The 16,717-nt window shown below is 41.6% G+C and overlaps 1 pseudogene; it reads left to right on the forward strand.

The window, feature by feature from the left end:
* The first annotated feature begins 10,583 nt into the window (after positions 1–10,583).
* On the forward strand, positions 10,584–10,701 carry LOC124597200 (annotated as a pseudogene).
* Positions 10,702–16,717: the final 6,016 nt, after the last annotated feature.

The raw sequence follows: 16,717 nt of genomic DNA on the forward strand, positions 1-16,717 counted from the left end.
CAATTTTTTTCAGAATTAATTAACTTTACAATTGCAGCATATATACAGATATAGAACATGAAGTAAATATGGTGCACATGCACCAAGTACAAAACATATTAGGTAATGACAAAATGTGAGTACAAAACATATTAACAAATGACATAAGTGCACACGCACTGAAAAACTCTTTAGCATTTTCACAACAAATAAACGTAATGGCAAAAAAACATGTTGACAAGTGACATAAGTGCACATGCACTGCAGTTCAGAACATATCAGCAAATCAAAATGTACATACAATGAGTAGTAATCATGTTATTAAATGACAAAAGTGCACACGCACTGAAATTCAGAATATATCACAAAATGTATATACAATAAGTAGATATCATGTTAGAAAAATGACAAAAGTGCACACGCACTGTAGTTTAGAATATATCAGCAAATCGAAATGTACATACCATGAGTAGTAATCATGTTAGAAAATAACAAAAGTGCACTCGCACTGTAGTTCGAAAAAAATGTATAGCCATGAATACAAATGATGCTAGCAAAAAATGATTTTCACTATGTTACAAGAATTAGAATAGGAAAGGGAAGGAATGCATCATGGTTGTAGCACTTTAGGTTGCACGCAGCTGCACTGAAAGTCCATATCTTTCCACAGAAGTGCAACACCAAGTCAGACAATCTGAAGTTCTTTTCCCAGAAGTATTTATCAGCATACCCAAGACACTGAAATGTCGTAGTAATATTCCATGTTATCATTTTGGCAGCACATCAGGTACACCAAACAGTGGGACCATAATAACGTCTCCATCGCTCACGGTGGTGGACAGCATGTCGTGTCAACACCACGCTCTTACAAGGCGCACCAACGTAGAATTAGTGACAGGAACCAAATATAGTGCTCCATGATCAAGAGGATATACAGGACAAATGGATATTACAGTAATTCAGGATAGTTAGGTCAGAAAGTGAAGGACATTAAGTCACATACTAGTCTTCATTGGGAATTACATTAGTAGTTTGCGGCATTCATAGCCCAGCTATTGAACATTTCTGTACCATGTATGTAGTATCACAGAAAAGTGTTCATTAATTGATTTACAGACAACATTGTCATTGGTCATTTCAATACCGTAATCAGTAGCGTTCATTTCCCAGTTACAAAGCATAATCAGTAGCATTCATTTCCTTGTTACAAAGCATAATTAGTAGCATTCATTTCCCAGTTACAAAGCATTATTAATCATTGGTCATTTCAATACTGTAATCGGTAGCATTCATTTCCCAGTTACAAAGCATTATTAATCATTTTGAAGTGAGTTCAACAGCGACAAAGATGTAGCAGAAACCTCTATTAGTTCTCGGAATTGGACCAAAAATGTCTACAGCGGCCATATGTCTCAATTTAACAGGTACATTTGGATGTAATGGAGGAATATGTGAAGTTGTGTCTGACTTAGCTTTCTGGCAGATTTTACATGACGCTAAAACTCGTCGTATACGTTTCTCCATGTTGGTAAAATAACAGTTCTGTCTCAGTATAAGAAAACATTTTCTGGCTCCGTAATGTGCATAACTTAAATGAGTATACCATATTAATTTGTTAACCAGTTCGTCAGGAATGCATAGTAACCAATTGTTGCTGTCAGGATGAGAGCGGCGAAACAGAATGTCATTGCGTAAAGTGTAATGGTTTCTAATCGTAACATTATTCTTATCTTGCCAAAGGTGTTTAATTTCTTTCCACACGTTGACTTTATTCTGCTCTTGTGCTATGTTCTGTAATGACGACGAAATAAAATTTTCAAATGCAACTTGTTGAATGTACATAACGCTGAAATTTGCTTTGCAGAAGTTGGTTGCGATGTCTTGCTGATTGTTGCTGGGAGAACGAGATAGTGCGTCTGCTACAATATTTTGTGTGCCGGGAATGTGAACAATTGTAAAATTAAATTCCTGTAAATATAGCTTCCATCTGCTTAGTCTGTCGTGTGTGAATTTAGCTGAAAGTAAAAATTGAATCGCTCTGTGATCTGTGTAAACGGTGGTATGTCTTCCATAAAGAAAGTGCCTAAATCTCGTAAAAGCCCAAACAACACATAACGTTTCCAGTTCTGTAACAGAATAATTTCGTTCAGCAGGTGACAGAATGCGGCTTGCAAAAGCGATGTTTTTAATTATTGTAGAACCATCTTCTTCAATTTCCTGGAAAATATGTACGCCTAAAGCGGTGTTGGAACTGTCGGTGGCAATGGAAAAATTTCTGATTAAGATCTGGGTGCGATAGAAGTGGTGCATTCAACAGAGCATGTTTCAGGTTCATAAATTCAGAATGTGCTTGCTTATCCCAGGACCAAGTAGTGTTTTTACCTGTCAATTGAAATAATCTAGGTGTGTCTAAAGCAGAGTGATGAATAACTTTACTAAAAAAGTTAATTAAGCCCAACAAACTGCGTAGTTGCTTCTTCGTTGTAGGAACAGTAATGTCACGTAAAGCTTGAAGTTTTTCCGGATCAGGCGCAATGCCTTCTGCTGAAATTACATGTCCAAGAAATTTTATAGAAGTTTTACCAAAGTGCGATTTACTAAGATTAACTGTGAGTCCTTGTGCATGAAAAGTTTGTAACGGACGTTCAAGAATCATATTGTGTTCAGAGTTGGCTTCTGCGATAAGAATGTCGTCTACGTACGTCGTGATTCTGTCTTTAAGTTCTGTCGGAAGTATTGTGTTCAAACCGCAAATAAAGGCTGCAGAAGAAATAGTTAAACCGAATGGTAATTTGCAAAATTGATAACAGTCCCCAAAACAGAGAAATGCTATGTACTTTCTGCAGTTCGGATGGAGCTGAATTTGCCAAAATCCCGATTTAAAATCTAATGTAGAATAAATAGGAGTACCGTGAAATTTCTGTAGAAGCTCCTCTAATGTCTGTGGTCGATCTGTTTCATTAATAATTATGTCATTGATGTGACGTGAATCAAGCACGAGGCGAAGTGAGCCATCTTTTTTCTTAACAATATGTAGCGGGTTTATATAAGGACTAACTGCCGGTTCTATAATTCCTTGGTCGAGCATATCTTGCAACTCTTTTTTAACTTGTTCTCTGTGGATATATGGAATGGGATAATGCTTTGCTTTAAATGTGTCGTGCTGTTTGACTTGAAATTAATACATAAATCCGGACATAGTACCAGGAATGTTGTCAAAAACTGGAGCTTGCTGTAAAAGAATTTTGCGTAGTAGCGTGCGTTCGTCGTCTGTATTTGCACTGCTTTATTTAACTTTATCTGCATTACGTCGTAGTCAGCTTCGTCTGGAGTATTATAGTTATGTACGTACGTATCTGTGAACAATGTGGATTTACAGTCTATGTTACGTGATGCAGAAATGACCTCTGTACGATTAATTGTTCTTCCGCAGATAAAGAGTGCTGAAATTCTATAGCAAATTGTACATTTTCATCCTTCAACATTAAATAGGAATTTTGAAAGTCAATAGTGGCATCGTGTTGTACCAGCAAATTCGTACCTAAAATAATGTCTGTCATCAATAACGGAATAATCCAAAAATTTGAGTGAAATGTGTGTCCTGCAATGCAAAATGATAAATGTGTCTGTAATTTAACGTCTACTCCTTTACTCGATACTGCTCCTTTTACTTTCGTTTTGCCTAATGGTAATGTAGGATAGGTCTTCTCTTTGTTACACTCGTTAAAAGTTTCTTCATTTGTAACTGACATAGGTGATCTGGAATCGATTACTGCTGAAAAGCCGGCCGCGGTGGTCTTGTGGTTCTAGGCGCGCAGTCCGGAACCGCGGGACTGCTACGGTCGCAGGTTCGAATCCTGCCTCGGGCATGGATGTGTGTGATGTCCTTTGGTTAGTTAGGTTTAAGTAGTTCTAAGTTCTAGGGGACTGATGACCTTAGAAGTTAAGTCCCATAGTGCTCAGAGCCATTTGAACCATTTGAACTGCTGAAAATTTCGATGAACCAATTTTAATTTGGATGACAGGATGTAAAATGGTTTTCTGAACAACTGGTCTTTCCTGTAAAAGAGTGTCTCGGATGTCGTCGAAAGTAATAACATTTTCGTGAACAACATTCTGCGTGTCAAAAGTTGTGCTTGTGTTATTGGAAGATGCGACCTATACAGTATCTAGTCAGATTCTATCTGACGTGTTATTATTTTCTGGAGGATGTTGTGGCATTTCGACTATTTGAACTGTTCTGTTATTTCTTCCAGACGTATTACGTTCTGGATGATACCTACTGTCAGGTTCATTCATGAGAATATGTTCTTGCGGATGATTTTGCTGTTGGTAAGACCGACTGTTATTATATGTACACTGAAAATTTTGCTCATTATTTTTACGTCTGTCGTGATAGTCATTTCTGTACGGTGCATTACGATAGGAATTGAAATACTGTCTTTTCTGTACTTAGTTATTTCCTTGCTGCTGTGCGTTACTATTTGTTGTACCTGGGACTATACGTGCACGCGGCGAAACATTAAAGCCTCGTAGACCTTGTGCATTCCATTGTTAGTTAGGTATGCTAACCGGCTGGTTTTGTTGCTGTTGTTGTGAAAAACCTCTATTGTTACTAAAATGTGGTTTCTGTTCCTGCTGATAATTTTGACGATATTGATAATCAAAATTTTGTCTGCTATTAAAGTTCTGGTGGTTGTCGTTCCTAAAGCGTCTATTAGCTTTGCGATTGAAATTACGTGACTGATCGTAATTACTGTAAGTTTGTTGGCCTTGGCTATTACATGAAAAATTATTGTTTATAAAGGAATAATCTGATTGCTGTACTTCCAGAAGCTGTAACAGATCTCTGAATGCCGAAATGTTTTCCTTTTGCTGACCCGTTAAAAGTGACACTGTTAATGATCGTGGCAATTTAGAAATACACAATTGAATGAGTGCAGATTCACTGTAAGGTTCGCTTAGGTACTGGTTTTGTTGGACCATGTGCTCAAAAAATTGCGTGACAGTGGAAAAATTGGAGTTCTCATAATTTGGTAAAGTAATTAATTGATCTTTAATTCCGCGCTGTGTCGTCATCGACCAGTACGCTGACAGAAAAGCATTCTGAAATTCTTCTACCGAGTAGCATTGCCTCGCGATTGGTCTCATACGAGTTGCCGGTTCGCCTTCCAAAAAACGGCGAATAAATTCAAGTTTGTGCGTTACAGGCCAAGTCGGTGGAAAAGCAAAGCTAAACTGTTGTATCCAATCCAGTGGGTGAATCTGTGTTCTGTCATTTTTAAACACTTGAAATTTTCTCACTGACAGAAAATGTTTGTAATCAAAATTATCGTCTCTGTATAACGGAACAGGTTCTGTATTGTAAGAGAATCTATTTGTCTGTGTCTGTTCTGAATCTAAGTCCTGTACTCTTTGTAGATTACCCAAGTTATACGCGCTGCGTGAGTCTGACAAATGTTCACTAAGCGGCATCTGCTGTGATGTGTTAAACCCTGAAACATTTTTTATCTCTGTTACCTCTTTCTGTAAACATGACAATTCTCTAGATGAATCGATCTCATTGATTGTCTGTTGTAGATTTTGAAATTCAGGTGTTTGGTTAAACGAAATCGGTGCAGTATTGTCTGATTTATTGTCATTATTACTTTCGATAACATCAATACGACTGGCCAATTCATCGTATTTTTCAGTAAGTATTTTTGCCTGATCATCGATTTTACTGTCAGAAGCATTAATCTGTTTTTGTAATTTACGTGTGGTTTCGTTCAATTTTTTAACGTCAGCTTTCACGACATCAGAATCCTGTGTTAGTTCTAATAGTTCGAATCTGTCTGTCACTGTCTGAATATCTGCTGTGTGTGTATCTGTTTTTGATTTAAGATCAGAAATTTCATCACGTAATTCGGTGTTCAACTGTTCGATGGTATTAATTTTGTCTGATACTGTAGCAATATTGTTGTCTACGTATGTTTTTGCCTTCGCAAACATTTTACGTTTATCTTCTTGTCTCTGTGCAGTGATTGTTTCCATGACTTGACGTTTTACTTTATTTTGATCCTGTATAACTTTGCGGAAGCGCGTATCACTGTTTTGTAGGTGAAGATTAAAACGTTCGTCAATTTGACTGTTCTGTTGCTCAAATTTCGCGTCTATCTTTTCGTCCACTGTGCGCGAAAGTTCTGCTGTCATTAATTTAAACTCGTCGCGTAATTGTGTTGCCTTTTCAGAACATTGTTTACTGACTGCGCTAATTTCCACTCTAAGTGTTTCTGTTGTGGCTGTTTGCATATCCCTTAATTCGTGAGCAACAGACCTAATTTCTTCGCTACTTTTCCTAGCACAAGCCTCAATTTCCTCGCGTAATTGTTCCTTAGTTTCATGACACTGCGCGGCAACGGCTCTAATCTGTTCACTAAGCTGTCTGGAATTGTTGTCTAATTTTTCATTTAACTGTCTGGAATTGTTGTCTAGTTTTTCATTGAACTGTTTGTTCTGCTCACTAAGTTGTTTGAAATTTTCATCATTGTTGTCTAGTTTTTCATTAATTTTATTAAGTTGTTTCAAACTTTCCTTAACTTGTTTGTTATCCTCATTCTGTTGTAGCAATAGTGCCATAATTTGTTCCAAGCCTAAATTACCTACTCTATTTTCTGTGCCGTGTGATGGTGAATCTGCAATTGTCACGTTTTGTGTGACCATTTGGTCATCCTGTGATTCACAAAAACGTTTGCCCATCGGATGCGCACTTTTAGTTACTATCTCCGAATTAAATGAATCCGTCGTACTTTCAGTACACTGTTCATTTTCACTAGAAAAATTTGTCTGTTCGTCACGCGAATTTTCCAAACCGGTTGTGTTAAGCTGGGCAGCGCTCATTACAACAGAACGCCCCGCGTCATCAATTGTCGTCAAATTAACAGAGGACACAATTGAATTCATTTGTTCATCACTAGGATGATTGTCAGTAAACGGTGGATTGTCATCATTATATTGCGTGTCGCAAGTACTATCGGTGAAGTTATTTAAATCGGTTTTTTCATTCATTATACCTCGCGATGCACTATTAATAGTCTTTCGCGGCATTTTTACAATAGTCACAATTATTCACAAATGAATTAAGCAGAATGCAAAAAGCAACAAACACAAATACAACAGAGAGCAACGAATTGCCGATGATCTATGGAAGAAAATCACAAAATTAGTAAAAGCGTTGCGCCAAATGCTAATTATATTTTAGTAAATAAGAGCAGATATCTGACTACTTTTCAGAAGATTCTCAAAGAAATACGATCCTGGTCTGGATGCCCGGATGTTGCCCACAAAATTTTTGAAATGTGAATGGGCATCGTGCTAAACGTAACCTCCCAGTAAAAATATGAAAATGAAAAGAATTGAATATAACCAAATGTAGTCTCCCCACAGAAATTGTAAATGACAATATTTTCCTGGCAAATAATTTAAATGACTATATTAGAATGTTAATCGGAATAGAGGCAAATGTTGTTGAGCTCCCACAAAACATCGTTAAATTGAAATAAAAGTGACTGTAACTTCGCTACAAAAATATTGACAAATAATCGCCCAATGTAAACTCGACACAAAAATTGAGAAATGAACATTAATCATTAAACCCACAATAATAAGGCAGCATCGCTGACCTTAGGCCCTGTGCAATAATTAATCTGATAAATTGAAGGGCAGCATCGCTGACCTTAGGCCCTGTGCAATAACTAATCTGATAAATTGATTCTGGGATGAAAAGCATAGGAAACATTGTCTCAATTGGAATGATTCTTTTCTTAAAAATGATTGCTTTGAAAAAAAAAATTATTATTGGGGCAATTCTTGAACAAATTAATTACAATTGACATACATTACATTATCAGATGTGCGCAATGCTGCTTCATTACCTTATTTAACAATATACCTTGTCCCGAACCTTGACCAGAGACCCATGTCGACGCCCGCCGACTCCTCACACATAACTCCGACTCGCAACTGAGTCCAACACAACAGCGTCCAACTCGGAACTGAACTACATGCTCTCGCGACTCGCTACGTACAACAACTGAACACTCGCGCAGTCAAGCGCAGACTAGCAACGATAAACAACTCTCTGGTCAGAGATTCTGTCATGCCTCGCCATCGCTGGTACTGAGTACGTACGCGTTTCACTAGCTTTACAAGTACAAGTTTTACTAATAATAGAACAATTGGTTGCAAAAAAAAAATTTTTACAGCAATATACAAGGGATGTCGCTTGATGGCAATAACCCTAAATCACACGCACGCCTTCGTGCTAATCTGCCTTTTAATTGTCATCCAACCAGTGGATTTTAAAGCAAATAGTAACTGCTAGTTTTGCAGTCACACAGACTCTGGCGGCTGCTCTTACTTCGACAACCCGTCATTAGAAACAACCGGTGAACAAATACACTCGCTGCAACGCAAATCGTTTGACGAAGAGAAGGCACCAAAACCACTTACACGTACGATGGAGAGCGTTGTTCGTGATGGTCTCGAGGGATGGGTCTCTCCGAGAAAACAGGCCCGAAAGCAATGCGACGAGCCGCGACCGAAGTTGACATCAGACAGGTCCACCACAAACTCGCGACCGTCTCGCAAGGTAGAACGGCCGCGCCACCGGTGCCCGAGCCCGCGTGTTTGCTCCATCGTCACGTCAAGCACGTCCTAGCACCTCGTAGAGTCCGACGAGCAACTCCCCTACCGCCAATACCCGCCGCCAGATCACAACAGGGGGCAAAAACGTAGTATAGCTTGGTAATCGATAGTCGTGCCAAAAAGCTGGTGTGCCAGAAAAGGCGCACCACGGCTCAAGCAGTACCAACCCCTACTTATGGAAGTTAAACATGTACACCACAAGACAGCAAGAGAGTAGAACACAGACTATAGAAATGAAATTTCTAAGAATACTAGAAGGATGTACAAGGGAAGATCGAAAAAGAGATGAAGAGGGAAACATTTAGGAATAAATAACCTAAACGAGAAAATAAAGGAAAATAGGAAAAAATGAAAGAACATGTAGACTGGGTGGGTGGAGAAAGATTCTCTCTAAATGCTCTAAATTATAAACGTTCTAGAAGAAGAAGTGTGGGAAGACATGCAAGTGATAGATACCGTAACAAGCAATGTGCCTAATTTCTGAAGAAGAAGAAAGTAGTGAAAATACGGTACTTATAGCGTAGCTCATCTAACAGTTAAATTTTACCCAGTAGGCATCACAGAGGATTCGCTTCTAACATAACCATTTACGGGCAGAAAGTTAAGGCCTGCTTAACTGTGACTGTTCAGCTAATTTATTTAATATCTTTTCGCTTTAGAATAGCTGTGTTAACTGGAACCAGTTGACTTAAATGCACACATACACACACACACACACACACACACACACACACACACACACACACACACTTCCTCACACTCGTCACCGATTTATTGTCGTTTTCGGGCTGTATCTGCACAGTGATAGCTGTGGAGTTCCGATCCAAGAAAATTTTGCTGCATTCTACGTATCGTATCCTACCCTGACTCACAGGTTTATTTTATTATTTTTTCCTTTCTCTATACTATACTATATACTATACTGTAAAGCTGTATGACTTCCAAGAAAAATGCAAATTTCAGATGTACTGCACTAGCTGGAACAATATTTGTCGTTAGACATTCATATTATCGCGGCTGACACAAAGGTATATGTAAAGTTTAAGCATCGAAAGAACAACATTGGAGCAGGCAACAAAAATTAGAGTTTTTGTTCCGATACTCTGAAAGTGGAAACTTCAGACAGAGGACTGCATATGGCGGGTAGATTGAGTTAGTACTACTGCGCGATTACGACACTGGAAGTAACACAGCGTACAGGAGAATACGAATACAAAAAAATCTGTATAATACAGGGGGTTTCGCTCTGCTCATCGCGATACTATATGTAACAAAATTGCGACGTGGGGATTATATTTCCTAGGGCTCCAATTTGTGCTGTTGTTGCTCTTCAAAGGCCGCCAGCAGACAGGTGGAAAGGGAATCGACGCGAAACGTCAGATCAGAGACTGCGCGATTGGCGCCGGAGTCGATGGGCCGGCGGCCGGGCGCGATCTCATCGCAGGGCTTTGATCAGGGGCGCGTGGCTGCCGCTCCGAGCAGGGCGGCGCGGGGTCACCCACCGCGCTGGCGCACTGCTCGTGTTACACCCCTGCCTGCCTGCCATTGTGAATTCACGCGCTCTCCTTTCCACCAGGACACTGAACACCGGGCGTCCAGCAAGGTACCAGGTTCGTTCATCGTCCTTGACCCACTGTTTCAGTCATCACCTTGTCCAGTCTTTCATGTTCTCCTCTTTGAATTCCTGGCTTATGCTGACTTTTCTCTCTTTTTTACCATTTTTCCATCGACGAACCACAATCTTATACAATACATATATGATTTAGTTCTGTCAAATGTCATGTGAAAGACGGCGCAGGAGCGGACAGACTTTTAGAGCGACCTCTTGCCTAAAAGGTAGAAGAAACAAATAATCAACGGCATGAGGACGTAGGTGGTAGTGTAATCCAAGGAATTAAAGACACGTGTAGTGGAAAGATGCCAACGGCCTTGCCGCAGTGGTAACACCGGATCCCGTCAGATTACCTAAGTTATGCGCTGTCGGGCTGGGCTAGTACTTGGATGGGTGACCGTCCGGTGTACCGAGCGCTGTTGGCAAGCGGGGTGCACGCAGCCCTTGTGAGGCAAACTGAGGAGCTACTTGATTGAGAAGTAGCGGCTCCGGTCTCTGAAACTGACATACAGCCGGGAGAGCGGTGTGCTGACCGCATGCCCCTCTGTATCCGCATCCAGTGACGCCTATGGGCTGAGGGGATGACACGGCGGACGGTCGGTACCGTTGGGCCATCATGGCCTGTTCGGGAGGAGTTTAGTTCTGTAGTGAAAAGCTAACATGGTCTCGGTTTACCAGCCATGTCATATTCGAATAAAGTACCAAACTTTCGGTGACAGTTTCCACCATCGTAGTCTGGCTGCGCACGAAACTATCGACGCTCTCACTTTTATCCCCAGAGAACGGCATCATATTGTCTGGATTACGTCATGATGACATCACGGAAATGTCGGGTACTGAGGTGGCTGCCTCTATGTCCATAGTTTATATCTGTGCTACATCCACTGTCGCTTGCAGCACCATCCCTCGTATCGGGCGATGAGCCAAGAGAAGTCTTTCTTTGTATATTTTTTTACCAATTGGACGCTTCCGTGCATAACTAAGTGCATTGCAGGTGTCTTTCTTAAGCTTGTTTTCGCACAGTTTAGTTTCAACTGCTTCCTTCTAGGCCCAATAGTTCGATACATGAGTAAGAATTCTCGTTTGTTCAAACCAGAATTTGTATTCACTTATTAAGTTGTGTTCGAGATTTAGCTCGTCTTGCGAGAGTTGTATTATGGTAACGCTGATGCCAAAGAAAGACCGACCACTGCTGACGACATCATCCGTATCCCCATCATTGCCCTATAAATAACCATCCCTTCCAACTACCACATACCGTTCAGCAGATCTACCTTGCTGCCCCTTCAGTATTCCACCTGAACACCAAAGCCACATACTCCTGAAATCAGATCCATCTTGACACCCTAACATAAACCTCTCCACACTTAACCCACGCGACCAACTTCCTAGCCTCTCATTACTGCGCGACAGCACTATCCTATACACCAACATCCGCTTTCTATCAAACAAAAAGTCCCTTTTTATGCACGCCCTGATCAAACACACCTTCATCCTCAAGAAAAGGTTCCTCCAACCACAAGAAACCACACGTACCTCTCCCTATGACCTCCTCTCCAGAACCATAACTGTTACCTGTGTTACCATCTACATCTGACCTAATAATCCCGTCCCCTATGATTTCCACACTGATATCGGCCCTACCTTTACCGCCTCTATTATTGCTCTTAATCGCAAAATCCATAGTAGATACCCTGCAGAATTCCAGTGGTGGCCTCAGCTTACAGAATTCCCAAAAGGTGATGTCCCCATTCCACAGCACACCTGTTCTGAAAGAAACACCATCTTATATGTTGCCTTAGCATCTCTCAGCCTCTCTGGATGCCGCACTGCAGAAGTCTTGGATCCAATTGGTTTTGATCATGTACCTGTCCTGCTCACCATATCATAAAAATTGCTCATCCCCATGCATCTCATTACAATCTCCATCCAAAAGTTGTTCAAGACTACTCCTGTGTCAAATGGAATATTTACTGGAAATTCTTGGACACTCATATGGGAAGCCCTTCTCCCCCCCTTCCCACCTTCCACCCTCTTCACAACCTTCCTGCAGAAGACCTTGTCAGATGCTGTCTCCTCCAAAATCCCTGCTAAAGCCATTTATCCTCATCACCCGACTCTCTCATCACATGACATACTCCTTCTCCAAGAATCCTGTCATTTTCATTGCTCCTTCCTATGAACTCGGGACTGGGATACACTCACACACCACCAGAAAATACAGTGACTCATTAGAAATTTACTCAGTGCCAAAAAAAGGAGGGGAATATCATCAAACATGCACCATTCTCAATACTAAGCTCCTAGTTAATTCTTCTAAAAATTGGAAAGCATTCCACAGACTTATTGGCACCCATTCCATCTCTCTTTACGAGTTCCTTCAAACAACCATCCCTTATCTTACGATCTGAGGAAAGCCAATCACTTTGCATCCTACTTGTCTGACATCTTCTCTGACTTTGACAATCCTCAGTTCCATACTGTCCACAAACGTACAGATAACGCAGCCCCATCTCTCCTGAGTCCCAGTTTCTGGGACTTAAACACCCCAATCCCATCACAGAACATAAAATAAGCACATCACACAGAGGGCATTCCTTGAGGTATAGATAGATATTATGGTCTTTACATCTCATTGTCACGACCATATTACCTATTGACACCTCAAAATATGCCCTCTCTCCTTTCTCATCACCCTTGCAATGCTGTACACCACTATCCTCTCCACAGCCTACTATCTCGACCTGCGGAAAACCTCCAAAATCCTACTTTTTCCGAACTGAACAACTCCTCCCCCCCCCCCCCCAACAGTGATACCTCCTCATACCACCCCATCTGTGTCACCCCATTGTTTACTAAGATCTTTAAATCCACCCTTTCCTGATACATCCCTGCCATCTGCCCCAATATCATATGCTTCCTATTACCCAGCATGGCTTCTGTCATTCCTTCCCCACTGACGAGCAACTCCTGAACCTTACCACTCTCCTGCCCAACAACTCAACACCTGTAAATTCACGTATGGCATTCCAGTCTCCTTCCCAATCTCCAGACTTACTCACTTTCAGTCAACTGGGTCTGCCTTATTGCAACCTTTCCTATTTCATTGTTAATGACACCAAATCCCGTATTTTCCATCCCACTGCAGGAGTACCCCAAGGTTCAGTTTTATCCCCTCTCCTTAACCTCTCATACTCCGCTGATATTCCCAAGCCATCTCCTCGGACGTCCACCTCGTTCAGTATGCTGATTGATGACACCACTTTCCTCGCCCTCTATCCTGCACTCCAGAAATCCCAACGATCCTTTTAAATCCATGTCAGTCAGTTGACCTCCTGGTGTAGCCAATGACGTCATCAGATTAACTTCACCAAAATACAGGAAATAGGACACATCACACATGTCTTCTGTTTCCACGATTTCTACCTCACCATGTCCTATACAGCTAACTACCACACTAAAATACCTTGGACTAACGTGGAAACTGCTTACCATACAACAGAATGCCCACAATAGAACAAAACTACTACAATTACGAACTGACTAAACATGGGAGCTAATCCCCTCCATTTTCCTTTATTTAAACAAATTCCTGAGCCGCCCAGTTCTTAGCTAGTTACCCACTAAGTTCTATAAGTCTCTCCAGATCTTCGAACGCCGTGCTTTGGGCCTCACTTTCCGCATTCACTTGCCGTATCCAACAAGGATCTACACCTGCATCTATATCGCTACCCTGCAATCCACCGTACGGCATGTGTAGGAGGATACTTGTACCACTAGTTGTCATTTCATTTCCTGTACTACACACAAACAGAACGAGAGAAAAACGACTATCATGCCCCCGTATGAGTCCTAATTTCTCGTACCTTATCTTCGTGATTCTTACACGCAACGAATGTTGGAGGCAACAAAATCATTCTGCAGTCAGCTTCAAATGCTGGTTCTCTAAATTTTGTCGATAGTGTTCGTCGAAAAGGACGTCACCTTCCCTTCAGGCATTCTCTTTAACTTCCCTAAGAATCTCCATAACGCCTGTTGCTCGAACCTATCAGTAACAAATCTAGCAGCCCACCTGTGAATTGCTTCGATGTCTTCCTTTACTCCGACCAGGTACGGATCCCAAACACTCGAACTGTACTCAAGAATAGGTTGCAAATGGCTCTGAGCACTATGGGACTCAACTGCTGTGGTCATCAGTCCCCTAGAACTTAGAACTACTTAAACCTAACTAACCTAAGGACATCACACACATCCATGCCCGAGGCAGGATTCGAACCTGTGACCGTAGCAGTCGAACGGTTCCTGACTGCGCGCCTAGAACCGCGAGACCACCGCGGCCGGCAGAATAGGTTGCACTAGCGTCCTGTATGCGGATTCCTTTACAGATGAACCACACTTTTCTAGAATTCTTCCAATAAACCGAAGTCGACCGTTTTTGTTTCCTACCACTATCTTCACATGCCCATTCCATTTCATACTGCTTTGCAATGTTACGCTCAGACATTTAGCCTCCGTGTGTGTCAAGCAGGCTACTAGTAATGCGCTATCCGAACAGCATGGTTTTTTTTCCTACTCATCCCCCTTAACTTACATTTTCCTGCATTTAGAGCTAGCTGCCATTCATCACATCTGCTAGAAAAATGGTTTGTCTTATATCCTCATATAGTCGCTCAACTTCGGCTACCTTAGTGTACACCACAGCATCATCAGCAAACAACTGCAGGCTGCTGTCTACCCTCTCCACCAAATCATTTATATATATAGAGAATAATATCAGTCATATCACACTTTCGTGGGCACTTCTGACGATACCCTTCTTTCTGATTAACGCTCACCATTGAAGACAACATACTGGATTCCATAACTTAAGATGTCTTAGAACTATTCACATGTCTGAGAATTTATTCCATATGCTAGTACCTTCGTTAACAGCTTGCTATTGGACACCGTATCAAATGCTTTCCGGAAATCTAGAACTATGCTAAATGCCTGTTGTCCTTCATCCACTTTTCGCAGTTTATCATACGAGAAAAGGGCAAGCTGCGTTTCGCAATAGCGATGCTTTCCGAAACGATGTTTGTTTGTGGGCATAAGCCTCTCATCTCAAAAAAGTTAATTATATTCGAACTGAGAACATGTTAAAGGGTTCTCCAGCAAACCGAAATTAGGGATGTGGGTTCGTAATTTTGCATGTCCTTTCTTTTCCTTCTAATATGCTGGAGTCACCAGCATATGTCATTCACATTGTCGGTGTGCCATGCATCTGAAAAAGCAAAATGAGCTTAGGAGAGTACTGTTCAATAGTGGGACAAGAGGGCCATGGCTCCACATTGCATTGTTGCCAAATTGATTCAAGATAGTGGCCATAGATATGGCAATGTCATGGCGGGAAGTTGAAATTTTGGTGGGAAAATAGAGCAACTGGGCTACCTCCACTAACCTGTCCTCCCCTGCCATCCACCCCTCCCCTCTCCACGCCTCCCCCTCCCCTTTCCTCTCCCAAATGTAAATTAGTGGGAAAAGGATTCAGTCAGTGAAATTGGTGTGTTCACCATGACATCTAGAGTCCAACTGATCTAGTTCACGACACCACCACCACCACCACCAGAGGAAAACTGGCGGGGAAAGGATTCAGTCTGTCTCTAGTTGCTGGGTTCGAAGGACAGACATAATTGTTTACATTGTTCAATCGATGGGATGTCTGTGCTGGAGACCGAGGAGTATATTAGCTGCAGCCAAGCTTATGGAGACTGTGACTATGGATGGGATGTTTGTGCTGGAGAACGAGGAGTATGTTAGCTGCAGCCATGCTTGTGGGGACTTTACGATAGCTATGATATTTGGTGAGGACGAATAAGCCTCATGAAATAATGAAGATGGGCTAAGCTATGATCCGCAGCTGACACTGATAATTGCTTGTACTGTATCCATAGATCATTCAGTAAAGTCCAGTCTTCCGAAATGTAAGACGCAAGACGTTCACACCAGTTACCGAGCCCTGCTGGAAAAGAGGCAGCGTGCCGGGCTTCCTGCCCCAAGTCTCCGCGCTGGCTTACGTTATGGCCACGCGATAGCCGCAGGACCGAGCGCTAAGCACTTCCTGTCGCGTTGGAAATACCCGTGATCTTCCTCCTTCCCATCCCCAGCACACGGATATCATTTGTCGTTGAACACGAACATCTTCAGGAGATGTTACGTTTGGTGTTGCAGAATACTGTCGGATACATAACTTGAAGATATCACAAGAACCAAATGTACCACGGCACAAAGAGAGAGAGAGAGAGAGAGAGAGAGAGAGAGAGAGAGAGTCTTCCACATGACGTAAGAATATTTAAACAATTACAAGTTTTATTCAGAGGATTACCACCACCGCCATACTTGAACACGTACCCTAAAAATATCGCGACACACTTGTGAAACCATCCCTGAGACACTTCACGC

The sequence above is a fragment of the Schistocerca americana genome, chromosome 2, assembly GCF_021461395.2.
Source record: "Schistocerca americana isolate TAMUIC-IGC-003095 chromosome 2, iqSchAmer2.1, whole genome shotgun sequence".
Taxonomy (NCBI): Eukaryota; Metazoa; Arthropoda; class Insecta; order Orthoptera; family Acrididae; genus Schistocerca; species Schistocerca americana.